This window comes from Ambystoma mexicanum, chromosome 4p (assembly GCF_040938575.1).
Source record: "Ambystoma mexicanum isolate Mex_15411 chromosome 4p, UKY_AmexF1_1, whole genome shotgun sequence".
Taxonomy (NCBI): Eukaryota; Metazoa; Chordata; class Amphibia; order Caudata; family Ambystomatidae; genus Ambystoma; species Ambystoma mexicanum.
Genome location: NC_090927.1, coordinates 310445935 through 310462234, shown reverse-complemented (window position 1 = coordinate 310462234; position 16300 = coordinate 310445935). Strand labels below are relative to the sequence as shown.

Below are 16300 nucleotides of genomic sequence, written 5' to 3'. Positions count from 1 at the left end.
CCATCCAAGAGTGGACATGCCAACATTCACAATTCTATCCCAATGTGGACATGCTAACATTCACAATTCTATCCCAATGTGGACATGCCAGTATTCACAATTCCATCTGAGAGTGGGCATGCTAACAATCACAATTCTATCCAAATGTGGACATGCTAGGATTCATAAAACTTGAGAATCCATGCTAACAATCATATTTCTGTCTAGATTTGGCGCAGGCTAGTCTTTGTGGTTCACTCGTGGTATGGTTAGCATTATACTGCAGGCAGTGTTTGATGTCCCGCCATTAATAGGTTTGGGCTGGTGGTCACATCTTTCTAATAATGCATGGTGCGGGTCTGTAGCGGTCTAGGCCATTGATAGGTAAGTTAGAGTGGCAGGAACTTTCTGGAGTAGAGTGATTGCTCTACTCCCCACCCATGCCACACTCACGGTTTTTGTTGGTGTCTGTTGGTTGCTGGCTTCCTTGGCGTCCCCTGCGGACACCTGCAGACACTTTCTGGAGCCGCCTCTGTTGGAGCCGCCCTTGGCCTCGGGGCCCTTAGCCGCTGGGGCTGCCGGGCAGAGGGCTGCCCTGGGAGGACCAGTGATGAAGGTAGGGGATGGGCGGGTCGGGAGGCGGGAGCAGGACCTTGATGGGCGTGGGGCGAGCGAGGGAGAAACCAGGAAGGGGAGGCCGGGAAAAGCACGGGGCAACGCGGGGCCCGGGGGAGCAAATCAACCCCAAAATCACTCAAATGGGGTCGCTCATGGGGGGAACACTCACCTGCTCCTCAGAAGCTAGACCATTTCAACCTGGGCTCACGGCCCAATCAGAGCGGGGATGGGCGGGTTGGGAGGCGGGAGGGGAGCGGGAATCAGGAAGAGGGTGCGGGGTGGGAGAGGGACGCTCGGAGGGCCTGGGGGCCCAGTTGGCTCCCGGAAAATAGGCGGCGTGCCCGGATGGGCTTCCTCACCTCGCGCCGGCTGCCTGCAGTGAATGCAGGGGCCGGTGCGAGGAGGGTCGCTAGACCCTTTCAACCTGGGCTCACGGCCCAATCAGAGCGGGGATGGGCGGGTTGGGAGGCGGGAGGGGAGCGGGAATCAGGAAGAGGGTGCGGGGTGGGAGAGGGACGCTCGGAGGGCCTGGGGGCCCAGTTGGCTCCCGGAAAATAGGCGGCGTGCCCGGATGGGCTTCCTCACCTCGCGCCGGCTGCCTGCAGTGAATGCAGGGGCCGGTGCGAGGAGGGTCGCTAGACCCTTTCAACCTGGGCTCACGGCCCAATCAGAGCAGGGATGGGCGGGTTGGGAGGCGGGAGGGGAGCGGGAATCAGGAAGAGGGTGCGGGGTGGGAGAGGGACGCTCGGAGGGCCTGGGGGCCCAGTTGGCTCCCGAAAAATAGGCGGCGTGCCCGGATGGGCTTCCTCACCTCGCACCGGCTGCCTGCAGTGAATGCAGGGGCCGGTGCGAGGAGGGTCGCTAGACCCTTTCAACCTGAGCTCACGGCCCAATCAGAGCGGGGATGGGCGGGTTGGGAGGCGGGAGGGGAGCGGGAATCAGGAAGAGGGTGCGGGGTGGGAGAGGGACGCTCGGAGGGCCTGCGGGCCCAGTTGGCTCCCGAAAAATAGGCGGCGTGCCCGGATGGGCTTCCTCACCTCGCGCCGGCTGCCTGCAGTGAATGCAGGGGCCGGTGCGAGGAGGGTCGCTAGACCCTTTCCAACCTGGGCTCACGGCCCAATCAGAGCGGGGATGGGCGGGTTGGGAGGCGGGAGGGGAGCGGGAATCAGGAAGAGGGTGCGGGGTGGGAGAGGGACGCTCGGAGGGCCTGGGGGCCCAGTTGGCTCCCGAAAAATAGGTGGCGTGCCCAGATGGGCTTCCTCACCTCGCGCCGGCTGCCTGCAGTGAATGCAGGGGCCGGTGCGAGGAGGGTCGCTAGACCCTTTCAACCTGGGCTCACGGCCCAATCAGAGCGGGGATGGGCGGGTTGGGAGGCGGGAGGGGAGCGGGAATCAGGAAGAGGGTGCGGGGTGGGACAGGGACGCTCGGAGGGCCTGGGGGCCCAGTTGGCTCCCGAAAAATAGGCGGCGTGCCCGGATGGGCTTCCTCACCTCGCGCCGGCTGCCTGCAGTGAATGCCATAAAGCACATTGTTCAGGTTGGTTTACTATTGGAAAGCGGCAGCTACAGGTAGGTGTTCCAAAGTTAAGGAATGTTCAGAAAGGTTTCTCTCCCAGTCCCACCACTCAAGGGAAGGCCCACGGGAGGATCCTTGACCAGACCACCACAGATATTAGTCAGGCTAGGGAGATGGACATATGGTGAGGACTTTACACCCATGCAACCCTATAGTGGGATGGGAAAGCAGGAAAAGGTAGTTTTTAGATGGATTTTCAAAATCAGCCTTGGTGGGGGGATTTTGGGAGGCCACCCTATTTATGGTAAACAGGAAAGACACAGAGGTTAGGCAAAACCCAATCAAGGGAGGCTAGCTGGGCAGTCAAGACTTAGTCTCAGGGGAAGTGTGAGTGCTCTAGGGCACACAATAAGGTGACAAATACATAGTGAGGAAACCAGGACCCAAGTGGGCTAGCCATGTTTCACTGCCGGGTTGAAAGGTAAAGGTCTCTCTTGGAGGACACTCATCCGAGATATCCATCAGATCAAACTGAACTTTCAGCCTAGTGGGAGCAGACAAACCCAAAGTCGCCAAAACATTTGTCATCACATTTTGGAAGGAAGCATCAGGCCTACCCATACCAGGTGCTGAAAGGATATTAGGTTCTAGAGAGGTGTCCATGCCACTGGCTCCTTTTAGGTCAGAAGCCATATCCTCCTCCTCACTGTAAACCTCCTCAGGGAAGTTCTCAGTCTCCCAGGAATACATGAATGCAAACCTAAAAGGGAATAGCATCCCGTTCCTCATAGAAGATCTGACATTTCTGACATATACTTCCCTCCTGGAAACTCTGGTATCAGTGACACCAAGAGTAGAGTAGCCAGAACTGGGGCATCAGGATGGAGTGGAGTCCATTGGGGGGGTTGGCACATAGTTTGCAGGCAGTTCTGGTCCACAGTGGCACCTATGCTGGCTTCTCAAAGCACGGTGAGGCCTGAGGGTGTAGCTGGTACTGGGACCCTGGTAAATATGTACAACATCTAGCATTCACATTCCTTATGAGTGGAGGATTGTCATCAGGATAGGGAAGAGGGGAGTGATTCGGTGGTGGCTCTGCAGTTCTGATGTCTGCGCCTTCAATTAGCTCACAGTTCTGGTAACAAGGCCCAAGTAGGCCAGCTTTCATTGTGTATAGTGTACCTGCCATATTTTGGAATGGGGTAAGAGACATCGGAGGTGATCACTTATGTTAACGTGGCAGCATCATTATACATTTATCTGCATGTCTGAGTGCAGTGCAATAGATGCACCACTTGTGCTGAGTAAATTGCCAGGAGAGAGAGTCTTGAACGCCAGTAGTGTCAGAGGACAATGAGCTCATAATAAGCAAGCCCCTTGCCTTCCTCACCATAATCCAGATGCATCCTTCAGGGATACCACTTATAAAGCACTCTTAGGGGCTGGTTGATGGTCAATGAGTAGTTTTACATTGATTTCAATGCGTTTTCTGGCCTGTTATAGGTGCCTTTGTGGAGGGATTTGTGTTTATTTTTCAATTGTTTTCTGCCTACTGTGTGGTTTTCTGTGGGGTTTAGTTAATATTTTTTGTTGACTCCCACCCCGTTTTCTGAGCTGCTCTGCATCCAAGGTATGCAGGCTTGTGGTGTAGTCCTTTGTTTTTGGCTTTGTTTACTCTCCCCACCCTAGCCCTTGCAATTGGCTGAAACATTCAGGTGCAATTTGCCCGTTTGATTCTCACTGGTTCATGCCACACCTGTGACTGGAACAGCTCTATTTCAGAGGCCTTTCGAGGGCAGCCCCTGCCAGTGTAGCTCCTTTGGCTAAGGGGCCCCAAGGCAAAGGGCAGCTCCCGAAGAGGTAGCTCCAGTCCGTGCTTGCCTGTGTTCGCCTCGGACGCCAGTAGCCAGCCGTCAACCAGCAGCGACTGACTGGGTAAGTGTAGTCTGGGTGGAGAGTACAGCAATCCCTGTATTCCAAAAAACCCTGCCACTCTTACCTACATAACATACCAAAATTAGCCATCTCGTAAATAGTATTTTTTATCACTGCTGTGTCCCAACTTTTAGGTGGTTTTATTTTACTGTTGTGCCCCATACTTATGCGTCCTCCTTATATCCAGATCTCAAATCTAGGTATTTTGCAATTACTGTTGTGCCTCCAATTTAGGAGTTCACCCTCTGTCCAGGTGAAGTTTAACCATGCGTCACATTTAGAGTGAATTGTGATTTTTAGTCACACGGCCCATCCAGATGGAACTGTGAAGATTAACCATGCATCACACTTGGATAGAATTGTGAAGTTTAGCAATTAAAAAACTCATCTATCTGCTCACAAACTCTAAACTACCCACAGCCATACCTATATTGCACAACAAAACGCATGCACTTCACTGCAACAACGAAACAAACCACACATGGCCTCGCTCACTACCGACTGAAAAATCACACCTATGCTCAGCGAATGGTGTAAACCGAACTGAAGCTGCGAACAGCACATCACAGCTCTCTTGTGCTTTTTCCCGCTCAGTACTACTATCCTGCTTTTCAGATCTGCCAGAGCACCAGGGGACCACTCCAGTGGTGACAATGCATGGTATAAATATCCTTTACCATAGCATAATATAACAATAAGGTCTGTGTATAGATTTCTAAGAGTGTATGGTAAACAAGCGACTACAGCACACTAAGCCTAAAAGTGGCATTTGTTTTGCGATGGATGTGGCACTTGCTGGAGTTGGATTTGTTTGGGGATTAAAGGCATTGAAATTGCAAATTTGTTACATAATAGTGACATTTCATGAAGTGGTGTAGTTCACATCTTTAACACGTAATAGCACATTTGTGAGTCAGAGAAACCAAGCGGAGACTGAACTAAGAAGTCATTGATCTTAAGAAGAGATAACACAAAAGACAGTACAAGTTAACAAGTGAAGGAAAAGGGAATTGAGGGACATTCCACAAAAACAACAAATACATTTCTTCTTAGAAATGTAAGAAAAGACAAAGCTTTATCACAACTACATTGAACATTGACAAGACTTTGGCAGACTGATAGGGGTACGCTTAATGTTTCAAAAGCTTTCTTTAAAAAAAGCAGATGGTCCGGACTAGTTGACAACCAGACGTTTGTACCAACCCCTCAGGATAGAGGAACCCAATCCACCTTCGTAATACAAACACAGCTGCCAATGGGCATACCCAGATAGGTGCAGACATGTTACATGCAGCGCATCCTACAATGCCAGCAAATTTAAAGCAAGTGACAATGGTTACATGTATATGGTATACTTTATTTAAAAACAGGAGGTTGTTGGGATAAATGCTGTTACAAAGTCCCCTCACTGGTTCTGGGGGCTATCAAGGAGGTGACTCAGGGACTGGGTGATTCCCTGTGCCCGTCAATAATGGGTCAGTAGGTTGTATGGGGAGGTTCCTCTGGTCACCCCACCCTCCCACATGGTTACTATCACAGGATGATAGTTTGGGACAATCCTGGAAGCCTTAACCCACCCCAGCCCCATTGCAGTTCACCTCAGGGAAGGCAAAGTAAGTATTATTCTACCCTATTGAGAGAGCCTGAAGTTCTTTTTAGGCAGAAGCAACACCCTAGAAAGGAAAAACAGATGCTTTACTATAATCTGCATCAATTTCATTTCGCATATTAGAAGCATTTGTCCAGAAACGGTTGCAATCTATGCCGCGGTATTAGGGGAATCATGGTTCCATCAAGGTTCTATAACAAAACTGTGATGATTCGCTAGATGCCGTCACTTCTCTCAGAGGGGGAACTCTTTTCAATGAGGCAGTGGATGTGAGGCTGCCACCCGATAGCCCCCTGGAGGAGCTCCAAGGATGCTGGCAGTTTGCTGCATCTGATGATTGAAAGGCCTGCGAGAGCAGACCCTGTGCAAAGCATTATCGAGAGGAAGAAGGAACGCAGACCGCAACTTGGAATGACATTGCTCAGCAGTAGGGAAAGCAAGACGCCGGAGAACCCGAACCGAATGCCCAAAATCACAGTAGGCCCCAGTGATGTGCTGTAACACCCAACAAGGTAAAAGGTGGCATAGGAGAGACAGAGGGGATGCAGGGCGGTTTACCAAGAGAGTGCATGCAATTGTCTAGAGGCACTCTTTGCAATCATAACGCTTGGGTGGTACGGCAGGAGCAGAAACCCTATACACCGTCTCCTCATTACAGTGGTGGAACGAACCCTGTTGAACACCAGGGAAGGGTCGAGGACCCCAAGCACCATAAAAAGAACTTGAAAGGGAGAAACCATCATGACAGTGGTAGAGAAGTCCACTGATTGCCAAAGGAGGTTCAGGGAACCTAAAAGTACAAGTCATCTTCCTCATGGTCGTGCTTGGCAGGGAAGTGAACCAAGTAGGCCAGTTCAAAGAAGAGAAACCAGGGCACGGGACCCAAAGTAAGAAAGTGGTACGAGTCATCTTTCTCATCGCAGTGCTTGGCAAAGTGGTGAACCAAGGGAGTCAAATCAAAGAAGAAAAGGCAGAGTCATGGACCCTTCTAACACTCAGAACTGGGTGTTGTAGATCTGAAGCCAAAGGAAAAGAAGACCAAGGGAAGGGAACGATTCCCCCTGGTTGGAAGGAACTGATGATAAAATACCAGGAGAATGGAGTCATTCTCCTGGTGACCTAGATCGGAAGTAAGGTTGAAAACAAAAGCCTGGGGAAGGGAGTAATTTCCGGGCTATGTGAGAGCAGACGCCAGAAGAAGGGAGACATTCTCCTGGCCCATCCAGAAGAGAAGTAGTGGTTGAAACTTTACAATCTGGGGTAGGGGGGACAAAAACAGTACTGACTTATACTTTAGTTTCTAGCGCAAAGGACAGAAGTAGGGATTGTCTTGACATAGGACGGTGGACACTTGAGTTGACAGACATCTTATCCCTTTGGTTGAGGCAGGGAACCCCCCCCCCCCCCCTTAGTAATAGGGATAGTTAGGTTTTATTTCTCTTTCCTAGTCAATGAACGGATTTGTATGTTATATGTCATTTATAACGTCCCTGTACACAAGTGTTTCTATGCGCGACAAGACAAGGTAGGGAGACATAGGAGGACTAATGTTAGGCAGAAACCTTTGCAGTTCCCTTACGGAACACTGCAAAAGATTTAGGACTACAGGTGTTAGCAGTAAACCTACTTGGTAGCAGTCTGTACCACCCAGATTTACCTGGTAGCTGTGACTGAGCAGTCAGACTTCTCTCAAGAAGAGTTAGGCAGTATGCAAAGTATACACAATAGGCACTCAGACACACCAATACAAGCCAACACTGACCAGAGCTTTGGTATCAAAGTATATAATTATTTATTTAAAAACACACTGTTTGAAACACTCCAGCACTCTTGTTGTAAAATATTCTAAACACAGTTACTATTGTAATATATACACCCCTTTTTTCTTATCAGATAAGTCTTAGTAAAACACCACTTATTTTCATACAGAGGTGAGCGCTTAACTAGATGGCACTCCAATAAGTTTGCGAAAAAGGGAGGGAAAAAGACAGAATATGGAAAGGTACACCACTCTAAGGTTCAGGAACACTGTTAGCAAGGCAGAAGAGCAAAAGTCACTGGTGAGCCAAAGTCCAAAGGCTGGGCTAACTCTTAGAGAGAGCAGAGCACAAATGCACCCAAGATCACACAGTTACACTAGGCTTAGAAAGTCTTGCAGAGAGTTCAAAAAGAGTTGAGAGGCTTAGGAAAGTTTAGCAAGGGTGTCCCAGGCCAACCCAGGTTCGAAAGCCGGGGGCTAAATCTACCCCGTACAGTCGGTGGCAAGGGAAGCCAGACGGGACACGGTACCTTAAGTGGGAAGGATCCTCCAGCGGTGGCAGTTGTTCCTGGCAGTGGGTGCAAGTCGCGTTGTCGTCCAGTGGAAGAGAAGATCTCGACTTGGAGGAAGGATGAAGGTCGTTGCACTGCCAGGGAAGAAACCAGCCGCAGAGTTTTCCGGTTAAAGGTGGTACCTTTTTTTCGCGGTCGTGGTAAAACGTGGTATCCCGGTTGCCGGGTGCTTGGCACAGGCAAGGTGGCCACGAGGTACATCGGGAAGGTGAAAAGACGGTGAAACTGGTTATCCCCACCAGTCAAAGGAAGAAGACTCTCTGGCGGGAGATCTCCTCTGTCGTTGGGAAAAGTGGTGAGATGGTCCAGCAGGGCTCCACCGGTGGTGTCGTCGTGGCAGGTCGGCTCAGCTTCTCCCTCGTCGAATTCTTTGGTGCTGTGGCGACTTCTGAAGTTCCAGTCCCCAAAGCCCTGCTTTTATGCAGCACACCCCCATTCACTCAGCCTAGCTGTCACTCAAACATGCTAAGTGGTGAGCCGGCCGGCTCACCACCTGGGCTAATCAGGACGGAGTGCGACTTGAGTTGCCTAGGCAACTCAGTCCAGGGTGCCTAAATCCCCCTCCACCCCTCCTAAGTACCCCAGACAGAGTGGCACCACTTTGGAGGGCTTCTGTGGAGAAGCCCGCCAAAAAGTGGAACAAAGGGCTCGACTTGGGTTGGATTACAGAAGAGAACACAAACGTCATTTTAGAATCAAGTTTTGGCAAAAAATACCAACCGGAGAATTAATATTAAATAAACCGGCGGTATGTTCGAGGCTACCGTAAATAATTAAATAAAGATAGTAGCCTAAAACAATGGGAAATCCCACAGGAAAATATTCGCGGTTGAATATAAAAAGTAGTATCCACTGCCACCAGCCAAAACTCGATCAGGGGGGACGGAGACGTGCCCCTCGACTAACAGACCCCGGGGCAATTGAATTGCCCCCGCCAGTACGTCCACAATATGATGGTTTGTACTGGTTCTGTTCAGAATTTAAGACTAGTAAAGTCAATGGTGACTTTACATGCCCTGGGAGACAGTAGTCAGTCCCAGGGTATGGAGTCTATACTGGGGGGGTCACTATGACACCCATTGTGTTACTGCACTGAGGGTGCTGTGTAACACACATCACAAAAACACATGAAGCCCTATGGGGTAGAAGACCCCATAGCCCATTAAACACATCTAGATTCAAAGAAACACACTCAAATCATGCCCAAGAGTGAGGGTAAAAGAGTCTCACTCTTGGCAGGAGAAAAAAAATAAACCCCAAAAATCCAGCAAAGCTGCTGGGGGACTCACTAGGTTAGGAAATTCAGCCTAAACAGAGAATTCTCCCTAACACCGAAACAAACAATCTTACTAGGACTTGTGTCATTCAGATCGTGCAAGTGCAGGGGGGGGAGAGGAGATGTATGGTCAGGGAAGCATTGCTCAGGGTCATTGCAGCCAGGGGGGCCGGCTTAGGGTAGTACAAGGAGGAAGGTGGTTGTAGGGCTACAGATACAACCCCGAAGTGTGCAGAGGACCGCAGGCAGTGCAGGTGCTTGCAGGTCGTGGGGAGCCTGGTGCCCATAGATTTCTGAGGGTAGCCAGGAGACCCACCAGCGTAGGAGACAGGTGGGTCAGCAAGGGGGAAACAGAGAAAAGAGGAAGCGTACAAGGGAAGACTTGAGCTGCTTCTGGAACCTGAGGTGGTTCTGTTAGAAATTGAGAGGGGCACGGAGGCAATTCCAGAGGGAGGCCCCTGCAGAGGACAGAGAGAGATCTACCTCCCACTCTCTGCCTGGAGAAACGTCTGACCATCAGAGAGTTAGAGGTAGCTGAATGAAGGGCTCGAGAAGGAAGAGGTTTAGGAAGAGAGAGTTGGATGTAGTGCGGGTCCCAGCACCAGAAAGCCTTGTGGACAATGCAGAGGGTACTGAACTCGATCCTTGCAGCTACCGGGACCCAGTGGAGAGATTTCAGGGCTGGAGAGATGCAATCCCTGGGCTTGAGGCCAAGGACAAGTCCTGCAATTCTGTTCTGGATTAGCTGCAAAGGGCGGAGAGTAGAGGAAGGCAGATTGACAAAGAGGCTGTTGCAGTAGTGCAGCCTAGAGAGAACCAGGGCTCTGGAGACATTGAGTTTCTCGGGGAAAATGAGAAAAGGGCGAATACCTCTGAGAAGGTGCAACTGGTAGTGAGACTTCTTCGAGAGGTCTGTAATGTGAGGAGAGAAGGAGAGAGTAAAGTCGAAGATGACCTCAAGGTGTTTTGCCTCACATGAAGGTGCAGGGAGAGGGCCCAATGAGGGTGGCCAGAGTGAAAGAGGGAAAGCATCAGCAGAGGTCCCAATGAGGAGGATCTCGGTCTTGCTGGTATTGGTAGTGAACCATTCCTGAATCGCAAAAAGACAGACAGGAATGAGCGAGAGAAGAGAGGCGGCAGAGGGGAGCCTGAAGGTGAGCAGAGTGCAATCCGCATAACACTGAAAGTTGGAGAAGGTAGAGGTAAGGTAGCACCAAGCATGCTACTTTTGTGTCAGCTCCTTCTTCTGCACCCTTACAATACAGACTTTTAATTAAACATTACAAATGCAAACATCTACAAAGAAAAGAAAAAACGCACCCCTGTAAGAAAAAAACAGAAGATGCAGATGGTACTCTGGGTGCTTAAGCAGGTGGTGTTCTGGCAAGAAATTGCAGCAATGTTCCTTTTCACAGAATAGGTCTTTCAAGAAAAGGATTTAAAAAAAGGGGCTAATAAGCAAATATGATCAATAAAGTGGGGGTCAGGGCCACTTAACAGTACCTTAAAATTGATCTTGAGTAGTTTAATACTATCCAACTAGGCATCTCTGCGCATTCACTGATTCTAATCAGGTTTGAGATGGGATGGGTCGCATTAATCCAGGCGGCGAGTCGTGTCGAGACAGGGCCGTGTGTGGTTTAGGTCGGTGTTTGATGCAGTTCAAAGGGTGCAACAGGTTTGAATCAGCAGTCAAGTTGGTTTGATAAGATATTGCACGATCGTGTGGAAGAAATGGCTTCCAGCAGTTTGAATAAGTGTTCCATTTGGATAGAGGAGGGACTCATGGTTCAATGTGGTGCCGGAAGATGTGGCGAGTTTAAGGCTTCTACAGCAGTGAGCAGGTGTTTTGAGTTGAGGTGGCAAAAGCACTACATCGTGCAAAGCAGCACCTAGCCGGGTCAAAGATTTAGGCAAGCAGTTCAAAATTGGGAAGAGTCTGGAAGAGTCAAAGGCAGCACTGGATGTGCTGTGATGGTTTGGACAGCATTGAACGTTGTTGTAATAAGATTCAAAGCTGTGACAGGATTCCAGTTGCTCATAGGCTTTGTGGTTGCTGGCTGTCCCCAATACAGGGGCTCCAGGTTTAGAATACATCCTTTTGTTATGCACTCCCACTCCAAGGAACTTGTCTAGCAATTACAGGGGATCCTTCACCTCCAGTTGGGCGCATGGTTGAAGTGCAGCTGACAGAGCGGCAACTGTGTTTTAAACAGCAACTACACCCACTGTTCCCTATGAATGGTTAGGGATGGTTCCCTCTGCCTTGGATTCCTTCTAGCTTCACCTCACTGTTGGAAGATTTTGTAATGGACTGAATAGAGATCCAGTGAACTCTTCTTGTCTTCTTGAAAGTCCATAGATTAATTAAAGAAAGAGTGGGAGAACCCTTTCTTATAAAGGCAAGCCTGCTGTAAGGGGTACACAATCCCTTTGCTGTACCCTTTGCCTTATTAAACCATACCCATAGTGGGGAAAGAAGGGAGAGCCCCAACAGAAAAGTACAATTGTGAAACCCTTTCTCGGGTCCACCTTTCCCTTTCTGGCTACTCTATCTCCACCTCTTTACCATGCTTGCTGATTTCAAAGGCCCGCCATAGTGCAGCAACCTGGTGCAAGGCTTGACTTCGTTATGAGAGTACACCTTTGAAGCAGATTTCCCAGCAGATGATCTGGTGAGAGTCCCTGTGACCTAACTAAGGGGAGGTGTTGCTTTTCTTTCCTTTCCAGAGGAATCAAAGGGAGACCACATTCTGGCTTTTGTCCCATTGAGAGCAGCCCACACAGCCATGAATATTCTTCACATTGACACCACTAACCTGTAGTTTTAATAATTGTGTGCGCTTACCAGTCCCAAGGGCATAACCAGGCATGGCCAATTCCTAGAGATTCTCCAGGAAGCAGATGACAATGCAACAATTATTACTTTTGATAGGTACAGAAGAAAAAATTACCTCACAGTAATGTTCTTTCTGATGGATATTCCTCCCATGGATTCCACAACATTGATAGGCTGCCAAAGCAGTACAAAGACCTGTGGGATGGAGGATAGCAAGCATGTCACCTGAACCAGAAAACTCAGAAGAGGACAGCTCTGCCAAAACAAGCGTCTTTACCAGACATAGAATCCAAGCAATAATGCTTAGCGAATGTGTGCAATGCAACCCACGTAACTGCTTGGCAAATATCCAGAACAGGGACTCCACGCTGCAAACAGAGGTGGGAGTAAGCCCTGGTGGAGTAAGCCGTGAGGTCCTCCTTGCCAGCAAGATCATAGCATTTTGAGATGCAGAGAATGATCCATCCAGGGTCTGTTTGGTCAAAGCTTTTCCCACTCGGGAACCAGTGTAACAAAAAGCTGGTCATCTGCTATGGTCTCCCTTGTCCGAGACAAAGAATTTGAGGGGCCGCACCAGATCCAGCCTATGGCAATACTCCTGTGCCTTGGAAAGATAAGCCAGGGGAAAAAAGACAGACATATGCATCTTTTAAGAGAGATGGAAGTCAGAGAGCACTTTCGGAAGCAAGGATGGCCTCACTCTTCAAGTCGACTTTTCCTGGGACAAAGCCAATAGGATGTTTCAACTGACAAAGACTGGATCTAACTCACCTGTCTATCGTATGTGATGGTGACCAGGAAAAAGGTGAGCAACCTTAACAAGAATGAAGGAGCTCAAATGGAACTCCTATTAAAAAACTCAACACCAAAGATGGCCATGTCCAGCAACTCTGAGTACCACTCTCTGCAGGGACCAGTCCAGAGTGATCAAGACCATTGTGGACCCAAGCAGCCTCCATCTCTTGAGAACTAGTGGTATGACAGGGATCGCCTGGAACACATACCAGGTAGAAGGGAAACTCAACTTTTAAGGCATTCTCCAGAGCTCCCCGATGAGGGAATTCCCTGAAGCAGAACCATTTTCCAAGAGATCACCGGACGAATCCCTGCCAGAGAAAATCTCCTCCAGAACCAGAGTTCCCACACATGGGAGGTTGAAGACTGTCTTTTCAAGGAAGCCACCAGCACGTTCTCCTGGTCAGCCAGGTGGGAAGCAGTAAGACACGTTCTCCATATGCAAGCGCCCATGCCACCTCACTTGTTGAGGTAATACCCTGCTACACTGTTGTGCATCAGGACCAATACTGTCTTGTCCTTCACAGAGGGGAGGAAAGCAACCAGGGCCATTGATTGCTCTGATTGCCAGCAGATTGATGTGTTCCCGGCACTCTGTCAGGGACCATAGTCCGCTCATCATAAGGTCTTGAAGCTGAGCACCCTATCCTTTCCGGCACACATCTATGACCAAAGTCACCTGTGGCGAAGGTTGGCAAACAACCTTTTCAGGAGGTTGTCCTTCATGAACTACCATTACAGGTCTCCGACACTCTTTGAGAACAGTCCGATGTTCGTCTGTGAAACTGCCACCACTGTCAACTCAAAATCCACTGCAGCGACCTCATGTGTAGCCGGGCCTCAGGCACCACAAGGATGCGATAAGGCCCAGCAAGAACAGAAAAGTTGAGGCTGGAACTCTTCCCTGTAGATGGAAAACCTGAAACATCTTGTAGATGATCGCCACTCTCTCCTCGGGCGGAAAGCCCCAGCGAGTGTCCAAGACTGCTCCAATACATTGGAGGGACAGTGAAACCTGAGACTTCCTGGAGTTCAGGGAGAAGCCCAAACTGTGCAACATGCTGCACGTCCGGTGCAAGTGCTTCTGCCACGACTGACCACAGGCCAAAAGAGAACTTGGCCAGAGCACATGAGGCATTCACACATCGGAGACCAAAACTCAAAGAGCTGGAAGTCTTCCTTCCCAATGCATCAAGTCTCTTGCTCTTCCTGTCAAGTGGCAAAAAAAGTAGTCTAAAGGTACGCCGTAGCAACCTGGACTACCAAACTTTCTAATGAAGCATGGGCAAAAGAAATAGCGTCTCCTCCTTTGGACCCTTGTTCAGGATATCAGTACGCTCATACTAAACCTTTGAACGTGAAGGGTCAAACAACTCTAAGGTGTCGACCACCTTCACCATCAGGCGCTGAAAAATAGCCTGCAGCTTGCCTAATGTGGAAGCAGGGAGCATGTGAACCTGCAGTGAGGTGTCCAGGTAACATGCAAGTCAGCTGCAAGGTCTACCACATCCCACTGTTCCGCATTAAACTCTTCAGGAAAGTCTCTGACCTCCCTTGGGTGGGGAGGTTCTAGCCTGAAAGGTGCCATTTCCCCTTGATCATCATAAAGTTCCTCCAAAAGGGACATGTATGCTCTTCTTGGGAGCCATTAGACAGAGGCCTGAAGTCAGAGGACCGACATCCGGAGACGGAACAGTGTGACCCTTTGATGTGACCATGTCCACTGGCATCGGGGCCGGTGCCACTGGTGCCTTGGCATAGATGTCAAGCATCTTCCTTCTGAATACTTTGCATTCCTCTGGAGGAGTGGACTGAGTGGGGAAGGGTACCTGTGAGGCCTTCTTCTCCGTGGCATACTTGGAGTAGTGGTTCCTCTTCTTTGATGACGAAGAACTCATCATAGGTAGGAGGCCTTAATGGTACAAATGCAGGGATCTTGACCTTTTGTAATGCTGCTTCTTTTTCTTGTCCTTTCGTACTAAGGATAGGGAGCGACAGGGAGCAACGGTCTTACGGTTGGCGATCCACAACAGGTCTGCTGATCACCTCTCTCCTTGTGAAGGAAGGTAAAGAGTTTTGCCTCTCATTCAAAAAGTGACTTTGGGTGCATCGATTGACTTATGTAATCCTGCATGTAGTGGCCCTCACCAAGACAAGAAAGACAAATGCGGTGCAGATCCGAAATGGACATTTGACGCTCGTAATCCACGCTGGGTTAAAGGCCCTGTCTACCTTTTCTTTCCTCATCTCTAACTCCGAGTACGCGTACACCTGTTTGCGAGAGGTCTTCAGATATGCTGAATGCTAATTGTTGGCCCTTTGCACTGTGGGCCAATGACTCTCAGAGCTAATATAAAGATTGGGTGCAATCTTAAACAAAGGCGGAACACCCTCATCCATGTTGGGCCTTGATATATTCAAACTCCCTGAGGCCAGACCTCCTTCACTGTGCTCTCTCTACTTTGGCTTTGGATAAGATCTTTTTCACAGAACAAAGGTCCCCCAGCTCACGAGAGGGACTTCGCAGATATAGCTTGCATTTGTCAATGTTACCTTTCTGTGCATTGGGTCTTTTGTGTTCTGTGTGAGGCTGAGGGTGTCGAGTAGGCCCAGGAGAGCTTCCTTCATTGGTTTGGTGGCCTTGTTGCCTGGGAGGTTGAAGTCGCCTAGGAAGATGATGTTGGCGTGCGTGAGGGACATGGTGATGACCATGTCGGAGAAGTCTCCGATGAAGGCGGTGTTGTGTTTGGATGGTCTGTAAATGAGATGGAAAGTGACTGTCAGTCGGGGAGAGCGGGAAGTGGCAGGGGAGGACTTTGAAGGAGACAATGTTGTAGACGTCAAATCTGGTGCAGCACCACAAGGTCTTGTGAATGACTCCGAGGCCTCCACCTGTCTTGTTCGGCCTGTCTCTGTGTTGGATTCTTGTAGCCGTCTGGCACAAGGACGTCTATGATGTGGGTGGAAGTGGGGGTCAGCCAAGTCTCCGTAATGAAGATGGCGCCAAGGTCATTTTTTAGTGATTAGGTTGGCGATGTTTGCTGCATGGGTGATAGCTGAGCGGATGTTGGCGAGACCCTTAAGATGAAGGTAGATTTCGGACCTCATCAATGGTGGTGGTTAAACTCTTAAGTAGTATTATTTTGACCTTGCCAGAACATCTTTGAAATCAGCCTAAACCTTCCATAATTGTGTACAACAACTCAGCAGCAGACATGTTTCATCACATACAATATAGGCAGTACCAACAATATGAAAGCTGCATGGGGTCCTAGAACTAATACTGCAGTTTATTACAAACAACAACTATAAACCTATATGGAACAATACTTTCTATTTACATTATACATGTACCAGCAAGGCCTCCTACCTATGTGAGCACTCCCCAATGGTTTATAAGGAC

At 49.5% G+C, this 16300-nt stretch overlaps 1 protein-coding gene across 4 annotated transcripts in view; it reads right to left on the bottom strand.

Annotated features, from left to right (window-relative positions):
* ATAD2B (ATPase family AAA domain containing 2B) overlaps nt 1-16300 on the bottom strand; it is a 3113054-nt gene that overhangs the window by 1321535 nt on the left and 1775219 nt on the right. The window lies entirely within an intron of this gene.